At 38.3% G+C, this 14,382-nt stretch overlaps 1 long non-coding RNA gene across 1 annotated transcript; it reads right to left on the reverse strand.

Moving 5' to 3' along the window:
- Positions 1-1,681: 1,681 nt before the first annotated feature.
- LOC122794762 lies at positions 1,682-13,776 on the reverse strand. Its single transcript, XR_006363691.1, has 3 exons — positions 13,767-13,776; positions 4,227-4,230; positions 1,682-1,759 (listed from the first exon to the last, which is right to left on the reverse strand). It is a non-coding gene; the product is annotated as an uncharacterized LOC122794762 (long non-coding RNA).
- Positions 13,777-14,382: the final 606 nt, after the last annotated feature.

Genomic DNA, 14,382 nt, shown 5'->3' on the forward strand with positions numbered 1-14,382 from the left:
TAACAATACTAATTAATCGTACCATCAAGGAATCTAATATCCCCTCAATTTGGAAAATATCCCACATCATCCCACTCCATAAGGGTGGTTCATCCACTGAATTGTCAAACTATAGGCCAATAGCTATAATGTCCCCCCTGGCCAAAGTCATGGAAAAATGCATACACAAGCAATTACTTCACTATCTTACCCAGAACAAACTACTGACCAGTTCTCAACATGGTTTCCATCCTAGCCACAGCACAATAACTGCCCTGCTCTCTTTTACAGATACAATAAATCAAAACAGCAACAACAAAAAAATATCATCTGCTCTCTTTCTAGACCTCTCAAAAGCATTTGACATGGTCAACCACCAGCTACTTCATAATACTCTACAAAATCTCAACCTAGACAACCTAACATTGGGCTGGTTCCAAGCCTATCTCTCAGGTAGGAAACAAGCAGTTCTCTGGCACAATAAACTTTCTATTCTCCTACCGAATACCATTGGAGTTCCACAAGGGTCCATACTAGGACCACTTCTTTTTTCAGTCTTCATCAATGACCTCCATAAAACCATCCCCGAGGCAACATGTATACAATATGCCGATGATTCGACATTAGTATGTTCGGATACATCTATAGTTAAACTTCTAGCTAAAACCCAAGCCTGCTTTACAGATGTAGAAAAATGGCTAGCAGGACGTCAGCTAATCCTTAATCCAAAAAAGACAAAATTACTACTCTTTCATCCAACCCATAAACTCCCCAACACTACCTTCACCATTCAATCAAACAACGGGACAATTATTACTCCAGATCCCCATACCAAACTATTAGGTGTGACCATTGACAATAAACTCAAGTTTAATACCCATATTAATCTCACCATTAAAACCGTGGATAAGAAATTAGGGTCACTATATAGAATCAAATCCTTTCTCACTCCCATGACAAAAGTGACCATTGCACGCACGCACTTGCTCTCTACACTTCTCTATGCATCCCCTGTGCTCACCAAGCTTAATAAAACCGAGCTGAATAAACTCTCATGTTCTTATAATCACATAGCCAGATTTGCTACGGGTATGCCATATAGAACCCACCACTGTAAAAACCTAAAACACCTAGGATGGATAGAACTTCCAAACCTCCTACAACAATCCCAACTCATCGAAGCATTTAAAATACTAAAATATACGGATAAAACCCCAGCACTAAAGAACCTAGTCATACCATATACTAATCTAAACAGACTACGTTCCTCTAACATACCACTTATTCAAAAAGTAAAATCCAATAACTCAGGAGGGGATGCTATATTCACTAATGTCACTGCCAAAATATGGAACACCCTTCCCTCTAGTATCACCACCATCACCTCCTTACACCACTTTAAGAAAAGTCTATTCCATTATTTCAAGTCCCACTGGCTATGCCAATGCTCACATCCAGACTAAACCCCCCCTCTATATAGCTGTCTTAAATATTTCTCTCCTCCCTACTTTATCCACAGGGTACTCTACTTCCTCCTATCTCTTCACCCAAGCACCTTTTTTCCTTTTACCTCTCTAAGGGGCCAATTGAAAAATGTTAACTTTCTGTACTGCTTTTTTACTGTCTGAATTTATGACCTGATTTTGTGTTCCTCTCGTGTTTTATATAATCAATTGTATTGTTATGCTCCATTTTCATTCTCTTTGTACTTAGTATAACCAATGTATGACTTTATTATCTGATCTTGCTCCTCTCCAGATTTGGATCATAACCTATTGTACTTTTCTCCCCAGGCCTCCGCTGAAAATGGACATGTATCCAGTCGGATTTTTTCCCGGTCAACAAATATAAAATAAAATAAAATATATATATATATATATATATATATATATATATATATATATATATATTTATATCAACAGTATCAAGATATAGATTATAGCAAAAAATGTTAAAGTTGAGTATGGAAACTATACAGACGTTTTAACTGAGATACATCTGACTGTTTTTCAAAAGATTTATTTTTGTGTCATGATAGGATAAAACAAGATGCATTTTCAGCATGTCATGACTAATTTAGAATATTTAAAGTGTATTGCTCACATTTATGGATATTTCATGATGTAGTGAGTTAAATAATGCAGTGCATTTGTAGCATTATTATTCAATATTTATTTGAGACAAAAAAAAACTTTTTATTAAAGCTTGGTCCTGATAGGCTTAATTTATCCCTTGATGACATCACCACAGACATTGTAAATGGCCTCTGTATAGACATTAATGGGCACTTCTCTGCAGATGTGCAGTGCTACACCCATTAAAGTCTATGGATGTGTCCATATGCTCCCAATACGGTGCTGCTTAAGTGAAAGTTTACTTTCTAGCGTCCGTGGTATGAAAGCCTTATTTTTAAAAATTTGTTTCTCACAAAAGTAGGGGCTGACAGTGTTCATTGATGGAGGAAATATGCTGTTTGGCATGCACTACATGATGTGATGTCATGGTAAGAAATTATGTATATGAACAATATACTTTAAATGCTTTACCCGTGGTGGTGGTGCTGCGGTAGTGTTGTCGCCTCACAGTTAGACGTTGCCCATTTGATTCTCAATTAGAGCATCTTCTGTGTGTTGACATGCATGAATGGGCGTTCCTTTGTTGAAGGTTGTGCATTAGGCCCGGCAAGCCAGCATGTGAAAGTCTACTGCCAATCATTAGCAGACCGGAGTTCCACTGTGGCGACCCCTAACCGGGAAAAGCCGAAAGACACAAACATACTTTAAATGCTTTATGAGTATGCATATATTTTTTATTGCAGCTGACAAAACTAATGAAACTAGTACTGTTTGCACTGTTGTGAAGGAAAATGGTTATATAAAAAGATACTTTGATCTCCATTTGTGCTGGCTCGTTTGTGATGTTGTTGACTTGCTGTTGTTAATGTACAGTGGCAGATGCATCACAGTACTGTGCACTTGATTGCAGGAGCGGCCTTAGGTCAACTGGTGTCCTAGGAAAATGGGCTCCATGGTGCCCCCTACCACACCATCTGGTGCCCCCATCCTGGTTTGCCTACACCAAATAAATACTGGAAAAGCACCCCTATACAGCGGCGCCCTAGGCGACCGCCTAGTTGACATATGCATAAGGCCAGTTATGCTTGATTGCTGGCATGGTTACTTTCTCCCAGAAACAGGTGATATGGATGACCTTAATGATTGCTTTAGCCATAAGCATAGTAAGATATTATGACTAAATGACCCAGAGCAGTAGCTTAGTTAACTGGTACCCTGAATAATATCCAGATGAGCTGAATATTCTTAATCCCTATAAGGACTAAATTAGACCTATACCTTGAAATTCTAAAGTAGAATTAGATACTCCGGAGTTTTTCAGCACCAAGGTATTTCACCATTAGGTACCAGTATGAACTTACCTATTTCCAGTGTCAAGGCAATATATCATGGCAATTCATTAAATTACTTGTTACCTACATTTGTGAAAAAGAAGGGGTTTGTATGTGTGTGTGTGTGTGTGTGTGTGTGTGTGTGTGTGTGTGTGTGTGTGTGTGTGTGTGTGTGTACATATATATATATATATATATATATATATATATATATATATATATATATATATATTTGTCAAAGCTGTTCTCTAGACATTTAAATATAATTTAATTTAAATTAAATATAATTTTTTAGGTAGGTCATTAGCAGTAGACCTAATCTGGACCCTTTATATTCAGAATAATAATGTATAGCAAGTCAAGGGGTAAGTCACTAAAGCCTAGTAATGGTTGAAGCTGATCATCATATCATAATGCTACATAAAACTAAAAGGCTAAGTTTAGAATATCTGACGTACAGATTGATATGAGGTGACTTTATGGTTATCAGAATGAAGTCCTAAGTGCATGTTAAGGGGTACAACAACTGAATAAATAAGTAAATTGCTCTAAAGACATAAGCCTCCTTCATGCAGCCAATGGATACCCTTGATGGAGAAGTGTAGTGAAATCATATCATTATGCTTTTACTCTATTTGCACACCCCCCCCCATCTCTCTGTCTTGTAAATATGTCTTTGTCTTGTAAATATAATCACAGTTGCCATTAAATGATCATGTCCTACACCAGTTGCACCCATCCCTAACATTGTCACCATGTTTGTAGTACATGGGTAAAATACTGTCTTCTTCCTGTTGCCCTTCTTGGCCTCTGGTGGAAGCATAAGATGACTGAAGCCTACTTGCCTCCTCCTGCCCTCACAGTCATGTAAATGGTAGCAGGATAAGGAATCCTTTACTCATTTGTACTGAAAATTTTTAAATGAATAATAAAGAAAGGCAACACCATTCATCCTTCCACTACATCATGCTCCAGATAACAAGGGAATTGATAAAATAACACTTCCTCACCTCTCCTGTTGCGTTGTTAAAATAATCCTCATATTTGTGGGAGAGCCTTTTCAAATCCACAGTTGTGATGTTATGAGAATGTTGATTTGTAGGAGAGATCCACCACCTCCTAATCCCCCAGCCGTAGTTTTAGACCAATACTTCAGCTTAGGGTAAAATGCCTCTCATTGTTCCCCAGTTGTAATGTTATGAGAATTCTTATATTTAAGGTAACCTGTCACTCTAAAGTACATCCACACGTCATTTTCAAACAGATTTCATATACATGGTTGACTTCTGTGGCCTCCCAGCTGCAAAGTTTTAATAATGTTTGTGACTAGGTAGTATAAACTTCCTCCTCCCAGAAGGTTGAAAAGTTAACAGTAATCACACTTGCAGAGTTAACGAGTGCCATAATAGTAATGCTTACATCCCTATATAGATGCAGTCTGTTACACAAAAAATAGCAATACCATGACTGACTAATTCATGGATGAGTTGTTTATTTAGTTCATTTTAACACAGTTACCATTCCATAAGGTCAGCACTGTTACTTTTGAGATGCAAATGCTGCCATTACAAACAAAGATGTGCAGGTAACTCAGAAAACAAGATAATCTGAAAAGTAAAAATTACCACTTAAGGGCAACAGAAATATAAGTAAGGTCGGGCAGAAGATTAAGCTGCTCCAGGTGCAAACTGTTATAGGGTACAAATGGCAGGTGTTGTGGGGTGGTGAAACTGTAGTACTGTGGTACTGAAGGGCAAAATAAACAGAAATGTCCTGAGGTACATAGGATCCCCCTGGATCCTTTGCAGAGGTACTAAGTATAGAATGACCATGAAAGGGGTTGTCCAGCAGCTGCAGCCACAGCAGTTTGCTATAAACCATACTACTACTATATCCAGCTGTATGTTATTCCAGTATTCAGGATATGCTTATCATGGTCTGTACAGCTAGTGGAATTCATATTAGCATTCTTCTGTGCTACACTTGTATTATACTCTATTAAGACGGGCATAGGATGTGCCTTATATATTACTTCATTGAGGAGTAATCACTATACTCTAAAGTTCATGAATTTTGCTCTGGTATTAAACGCCCTATTATATAGCTCTAGATGCATAGGAAACACCTATATTATCATTCTGCAAAGCATAAACCTATGTATGGATTTATAAAACTCTTATTGGTGCATCTGAGCTGGTGGAATACTAACTGAAAGGAGAGACGATATGTAGGGGTTATAAATGTTCTACTTATTGTTTACTATGCGTCTGGTGCTTTGAGCCACTGATGCTAAAATTGTCACTCATAACATTCCTAAAATGTTGGAGTACCCAGGCTACATAGTCTACTTTTGCCAAAATACAGTTCTGGGGTAGGGTACGGTGACTCTCAGTCTATGAACTTGTGGCAGTTAGCTTTCATGGTACAAAAAATGTTCAACAGGGAGACTGTGATGTAAAGCACTCATTAAAAACCTAATTAATTTAAATCATGAAAAAATATATAATCTCCATTATGTTGTTAAAAAGTGCACTGCATATTGCCACTTTGCATACTTTATGCCTTTAACCATATATAAAAATAGTCACAATAATACATGAAAAATAACAAGTGCATCTTTAAAAATTATTTCATACACACTGAATAAATTAAGCTAAATCCTCTTTAAATGAATTTTGTTCACATATCAGAATATAAAACTAAAGTATTCTAGATCTTTTAAAATTAGAATGCAAAGCTTTCAAATTGTATAAAAATGGGACAGGCCACATAAACATGCAGTTTTTGTCTAGAATGATGACAAAATGTTAATGTTCGTTTTCAGAGTGCCACAGTTCAACAACTCACTGTTAGCTAAATGTGACTCTAGGAAAACTCTCTTCTCTAAAGTCACTACTTCAGGAAAACTCTCATGACAATCTCTGAGGTATATTGGACAAAAGATGTAGAGGTGTACATGTGTACAGATGTACAGATGTAGAGGGCTTTCACCTGTGTCAGTCTGTAAGAGACCTTACACCTCTTCAATTCAAAATATTTTTTCTTTTGTTCCATTGCCAGTAAAGTGCCCTTGGTTACTTTCATCAAAATGGCACTTGACTAAATTATTTTTGGTAATCTGAATACAAATGAAAAAAAGAAAAGAAAAACAGCCCCATGCATGTTTAGTGCAGTTCACCAGACAAAGCTTCCCGTAAGACTTTAGATTATTAACTACTGCTGTACATACCTAACACTGAAGTCTTAGTAACCTCACCTGCAATGTCTAATGTGAAACTAATTTTATATTATGTATTTCTCTACATTTGCTAACTCCTCCTTAGAAATAGTTTATCGCTCAGTCTGACATACTCAGTTAACAAATGTCAAAATAAATAAATAAATAAATATATTTATATGGGTCTACATTTCATTGAAAACTCATTTCACTGAAACTCATTGCATTGAAAATTATATATAGGCTTTTCTCCACTGTAGTGTGATCCTGGAGTTAGTATATAAAGCAAGGGGGATGTGGGGGCACAGCCCCCCACACTGGGGGGTGTGGGGGCGTAGCCCCCCAACATATTGTAAACATTTTAAAGCATACAGATGGAAACTTACAAGTGCAATGAATAAGTCTTTCCAGAAGACAACATATAGCCAAACTATGTGGGGGGGCTTTACCCCCCACACCACGCAATGTGGGGGGCTGTGCCCCCCACACACCCCTTACTATATAAACTAAATCCAGGATCACACTATAGTGGGGAAAAGGCCATATATAACTTTCAATTAAATGAGTTTCAGTGAAATAAGTTTTCAGTGAAGTGAGCTTTCAGTGAATTGGTCTCAGTCATTTGAGTTTAAATGAAATGAGTTTTCAACTAAATGAAGTAGACCCATTTATATATACATATATATATATATATATATATATATATATATATATATATATATATATATATATATATATATAAAATATACACACACACACACACACATAGCATACATATATATTTTTATTGAAAGTCTTAGATAATTTCACATCTACCTTATGCCTCTTTGTAAATATATTTGTGTGCATGAGTGTATCTATCTGAGCTGGAATAGGAAGTTGACATTCTAGTTACAAGTTATGCAAAACAGGGCTATGATTTAAGTCTGCATAGAAGGAATGGCCAAGTCAGACACTGAGTTTTATCAAAATTCTCCAGTAGATAACCGAGTAGAAAAACTGCCACGGAATTGCCTACCTTAAGCTTATATCCCAAAATAGTGCAGGCATTAAAATAATTAAAGAGCTCAGTACAAAAACTGAGATAGAGACTCAGGAGAGAGCAGACCATGTACCCTATTCCAAAAGACTTGCTCTCACTGTAAGTGACTTAAGTTTAGTGTATTGTACAGAAGTAAAGTCACTTACATCAAACTCTAGTGTATCGCATCTGAGTAAAGCCACTTACAGTGAGAGCATGTATTTTGGAATCTGGCCCCTGGTGTTAGCTTGTTAATAGTTAGGCCTTATACCATAGTAAGTTACTTATACCAAGAGCAAGTCTTTTGAAATCAGGGCAGCCTTACATCAGAGTAAGTCACTTACACTGAGAGCAGCTCTTTTGCAGTCTGGCCCCATATATCAACTATCCCTCATTTTACTTAATATTTCTCCGCTGTCCATTGTAAAATGCCTGATTTTTTGGTAAATCACTGTGGATTGTATAATCAGTCAGTAATGCCAAACATAGGAGTTTCACACTTCTTTTTGTTCAAAAAAATGCTTGTTGAGATGAAAAAACTCTTGTTTTATTAACTTTCTGATACATGTCAATAAGTCAATACCAAAGGGCTCTAGCTAACTAAATCTGCAGATGAATGTAAGCTAGATGCAGTCATTGAGTACTCAAATGACATAGCCATCCTGCAGGAAGGTTTGTCCCAAACAAATAACTGTTGCCAAAATCATGGACTGAAACTAAATACTGCAAAATGCATTTATTATTTACTTTGTAAATCATCTACCCACAGAACTACCACATTGACAGTACACTGCTGGGAGCTGACTCAGTTATACTGGATTTGGGAACTTATCTGAAGAGTGACCTCATTTTTGATCAACATGCGTCAGCTGTGGTAAAAAAGTCCTTCTACACTGCACTACTTATAAACAAAGGAATTGTGTCTAGACCGAGAAATGTCATTCCCCTTTTTACTCAGTCCTCATTAAACCAATCATTAGGTGTAGTTCCCCTTTTGGCATGTATCTGTTCAGACACATGCAACAAGTGGAATGCCTACATAGACATCTTACTGAAAAGATACAAGGCCTAAGCAATATACACTAGACAGGCCAACTCAAAATCCTGTCACTATACTCAGTATCCTACAAACTGCTAAGTGGTAATCTGTGTCTGGCATACCAGACATCCTCCAACCCAATACTGATGGACTTACTGAGCATCAACAAGTCAAAAACATCAGAAGTACAGAAATCAACCAGTCTGTGGATCTAAACCTATTCTTCAATGTTAACAGAATTGTCTACAGGTACAAGTTTCTCTCATGGAGGATACCACAGCTCTAGAATAGACTCTTCAACCATCTAAAACAAAGCTCACCCCTGTCCATATTCAAGCACAATTTGAAATTATGGATGGGAAATTTATAAAGTACTCCAAAACTCTCCCCTGTACTATTAATGGACAGAAGCAGCTCTTAACTGCTTTATCCCACACAGGGATCCCCTCACATTATCTATGGTGTGGTGCAGTTGCTCTCACTAGGGTTAATATATATAATTGTTGACTATGGTATGTATAAGGCCAGTTTTGAGCCAAATGGAATAGGTTAATTCAAGCATCAAAATGGAAATTGGCTAAACTTAAAATGGCCCAAATGGGCAGCTGGAGTAGAATTTCCCAGTGAACCTATGAACCTATAATTGGTATACATCTCCCTAAATATATAAAGTGGGAGACAAATCATATTCATCACCAGCTCAGTTATACCTTGTTAGAATATTTATCTTGCCTGACCAGTCATCAGGCAATCTGTTCTCTTTAAGAGATTGCCAATTTCTTTCCATAATTTCTGCACTGAACTGCAGACCTGTAATCCCAAATACATCACCCTTTTCTGTCAGTAACTGTCCCATGGGTTGTTAGATGATTGCTAGGCTAGTGACCCAAGAGAGCCTTACGATGTTTTGCCATAGTTTCCAAGGTGAGAATCAAACCATGTGCCATATGTCTAGAAAATAAACATCTTAACCATTATGCCAACCCCTTAACTATTGGTAAAACATCTCGTCCTCCTATCTTATTATAGATAAATAAAACTACCAGTTTCTCCTGATTAAAATCTGAACCTTATACTTTTCAAAGTATAATTAGAATGCCTATACAGACAGTTACAAGACTGCATGCAAGGGTGGTTAGATGCAACTCAAGTAGACTTCTTCCTAGTAGGGAAAGTGAACTGAGTTAAAGTCAGAGATTGTCGAGTCATATCCAGTGAAACAGTTGGTTCCCAGAATAAACCATTGATGGCCACAATCAGCTGCAAGCAGTAGTCAGAGAAGATTGTAAGGTTAACAGAGATTAAATGGAAGACATGGAAACTGACTACAGAGAAAGCACAGGAATTCAAGGAATTCAAGGCTCTAGCACCTCAGGAAGAGAAGTAAACATGTGAAGTTGAAGAGGAATGTCAACTTTTCAAAATAGCATGCATGAAGATAATAGAACAGATATGCAGCCAAGCCAACTATAGAAATACAGTGTATAAGAATAGCTGGTGGTGAAATGCAGACATCCAGTAAATTATCAGAAAAAAGAAGGAGTGCAGGTAGAAGTGAGAGATAGAAAAGACAGGCCAAGCCAAAATGGAATACTGGTTATCAAACAAAGAGACTACAAGAGAGTCAGATTTACAAATATCAAGGCATCAGAGACACTGTACCAGTTCTTGGAAAGTGACTCAGCATATGGGCAGGGAAGCTCTAACAGATTGCAAAGCAAAAAAAAAGGAAAGACAAAAAGACAGCAGTCATCAAATGTCATTCATAAGAGATGTCAGCAACAATGTGCTGACCATTTCAGGGGACATTAAAGGCAAACAGAAGAAGTACGTCAAGAAGCCTATGAATGAAGAAACCAAAGCTATATGACCCCATGTACAGCCTGCAAAGAAAAAGGAAGAATAATCCTCCCTAGAAGAAGTAAGAACAGCATCAAGGAAAATGAAGCCAAGTAAAACAGCAGACTCAGGTGCAATCACTGCAGATATGATCAAGCTGTTGGGTACATTAGGAGATAAGTGGTTCCTGGTATTTGTTACAGGGCCCTTCCCAGTATGAAAGGTGAGTGTGCTGTCTGCTGCTTTTTACTGCTTAAAACCCCCACACAGAATGCCATGCCATGTAAAATACCATACCTTGTAGTTTTTTCGCTCTACCAACTTATTTTTGTAAAGTATTCCCATGTTTTGTTTTTTGTTGTTGGACTGTTTGTATTGTGTATTGTACTGTACATTTTCAGTTTTTCTCCAGGTTTCCACTGAAACTTACCCTCACTTAATACATACCCTTCTTAGATGTCAACTACCAGAATTCAATGTCAGTACCACTGAAGTGGTTAGTTGCTTAACTAAAATAATAAAATGTAAGGGTGTATATGATATAAACCACCACATTACAGATACAAGCATGCAAAATCTGAAGGTAATGCTACTCAATGCTAGAAGTCTAAACTCAAAATCTCTCTCCTCACTCCTAAAAATGGGTGGAGGAGTGTCCATATTCACCAAGGATATTCACACTACAATGCATCTGAAATTCTCCAGGTGCAACTAACACTAGGTAAGACTGCAATCCCAAATTGCTTAACCTTTCTAAACATACTGGAAAATATTAAGATACAAAAACCCCCCCTAATACTGTAATTTCAACTACCTTGCCATTAACTGGAAAAAACTACTGGGTGGTAAACTCTTTTCCCAGCAGTTCTTCACCCATGCGGATCTGAAAGTTTGACTGCAGAATGGGGATCTGATGTACCCATGAATTACCACATAGGTGGCAGGACATTAAACATCAAAAGTGTGATGAGAGACTTAGGGATGCAGGTGGACAGTGATCTCACTTTCGATAACCACATCGCCACAACAGTCAGGAAATCCTTCTATGTGGCACACCTCATCACTAAGGGCTTTTCATCCAGAAAGAAAGGAGGTAATTTCCCACTGTACTCATCCCTCATTAGACCCATTATAGAGTATAATGCCCCGTTTGGTATGTACCTCACAAGACATCTGCAACAGCTGGAAAGGCCACAGAAATACCTCACTAAAAGTATCACAGGCATAAAGCAGATGCCATATGCTGACCATCTAAAAAAACTCCAGCTATACTCTGTGACATATCATCTACTCAGAGGCAATCTCTGCTTAACATACAAGGCCATGTCAAACCCTGAGCTGTTGGACATGCTCCACTTAAAGAAATCCCAATCCCTCAGAGCCGCATGCTCCAGGGATCTAAACCTTGTCATTACAATGAACAAAACATGCTGGAGAGATAGGTTCCTGACCCAGAGACTCCCCATACTCTGGAATAAACTGCCCATACATGTTAAGCAGAGTGCCTCATTGGCCCTCTTCAAAAGGAACCTTGATGATTGGATGGGAGATAGGAAATCATGTCATTCGCCCTGCTAGACAGGGGTCCAGAGAAGTAAATATTGTGGGAAGAAATATCCAGGGAATTGTTATGGCTAGGCTTGCATAGGCCCTAGAGCCGATAGCCTAGTACCAACCTATGAACCTATGAACCTATATATGTGTTACACTGACAGATGGGTACATAAGTGAATTGGAAACATGTGACATGATAAGAGAACCAAGCAAAACAACTGGAAATTTCCTTGGGCTTTATTTAGTTTTTACTTGTATATTGCCTCCAACATCTCACTAGAATTTCTTAGTATGAGTTTCAACACAGATTTATTCACACAAATCTAAATCTAAATTGAAGTCAAATAGTTTTCGATAGCTTAACTGATTTATCTGGAAACTAAAACTATTATCATATTAACCTGAACTATTCCAACAAAATTGTATATTACTTTCACATCAGGGTTAGCCAATCAGCAGTATAAACAGAGGCTCCAGGTGACCGGGTCACATAGACTAATGTTGGTGTAATACCTTGACCCTTGTAAACATCTGAAATGGGGGACTGATAATGATGATGATTTGGTTAAATTTCCAGCAAATTTTTATACAACTTTACAAAAAATCAACATAACTATATTAATGCATTTTAGCTAAATGATAAACTTAAGGATTTTTTACTGACCAGAATGCAAGTTAGATGACAGACTTGTGAACAGTCCAAAGTGTTTATTGGTATACATGTGAAACTACTAAGGAACACCACAGACACCGCAGACAATGAATTACACCAAAACACAAGCTTTACAGCCACAGTACAATGTACACTCTCAGGCTGACAAATAATTAATTAATAAACTTTTTGGCTCAACTTATCACTTTAACTACAATACAAAAATCTTTCTTAACAGACTTTCATTTAGTGCTTTTGTCTACATTTTAAAAAATATCATCTGTTTTCTGATGAAGAGGGGAATTTAATAAAGCCTACATGTTTTTTTTTTATGTAGGCTTCGTGCTGTGCTGCTAACACTGCCACAAACATTTTTAGATTCGGTGTAAGCAAAGTTATGTGTAGCCCTTAGGATAATAGCCACAGGTACCTACCAAAGACCAAGTGGGGAAATGATGGGGATCACACAGGCATCAGCATCCTAGGTACTCCACCAGTTCCTGGATGCCATTCTACCACATGCCAGTGAGAACATATATTTTCCCCTCACCCTTGAGGTGAGGCCCAGCAATATGCAACACTTCTACAGTGTAGCACACTACCCTGTGGTACTGGGTGCCATAGATTGCACTCATGGACACATCAAGGGACCACCCAGTGAGGAGGGTAGAATTTACTTCGACCACAAGGGGTACCACCCCATCAACTGCCAGGTCATGTGCAATGCCCAGAGCATTATCATGAATGTGTGTGCTTGCAGTCCTGGCAAGTATCACGACTCCCATATCTGGCATGCATCACAGCTGTACCAGATGTTTGCTAGGGAGGACATCCCTCATGGCCATTTAGTGAGGGATACTGGCTACGCACTGGAACAGTGGATGATGACACCCATCGGTTATGCACACAGACCCATGGAAGAACACCATAATGAGGCACATGCACAAACTAGGAACATCACAGAGCATGTTTGGGTTGCTGAAGTCACAGTTTCAGTGCCTCAGTATATATGGTGGAGCCCTGCAGTACTCTCCAGTCACATGTGCACATAGTCCACACTATGTGCCATGCCACACAATATAATCCTGCAGAAGCAGCTGCAGCAGGATCAGCACAGGGAAGGGATACACAGACCCCACCAATGCCTAGGTCACCACAGCCACACTCACAAGAGGACTCAGAGGACGAGCCTCCTGATGATGTCCCGGTAGACAGACATAGGTGTGCCCAGTACACCCTGGCATTGGCTAAGAGACAATGCATAGCACATTCACTGACAACCTAGGGCCCCAGGGACTGATACCTTACTCCTACTCACATGCATATATTAATATAGTTGATGCCAGGAAATCCATACAATCTGTATCTATGCATGTATTGGCTGTGTACCACTTGCATCACACAGAGTTAGCCCTGAACTACAGTTTTGTCAACTGCTGCATTCTCTTTAACCTACACACTAATTATAAGGATTATTACAATGAGGTATTATATGTACGAATCTGCTGCTGTTATGCAAGGAAATATAGTGGGCTATTTGGTCAGAGGTAATATCCACATGGGACAACTGATACTGAGTCCAATAGTTTGTGTTCCTTAATTTTCACTAGGCCTCATGGTTGGAATATTCATAACATCAGGCAAGGGAGATGTTAAACAGTGGGCACACATGATA

Source organism: Protopterus annectens, chromosome 2.part1, assembly GCF_019279795.1.
Source record: "Protopterus annectens isolate FY-2018-M chromosome 2.part1, PAN1.0, whole genome shotgun sequence".
NCBI lineage: Eukaryota > Metazoa > Chordata > Ceratodontiformes > Protopteridae > Protopterus > Protopterus annectens.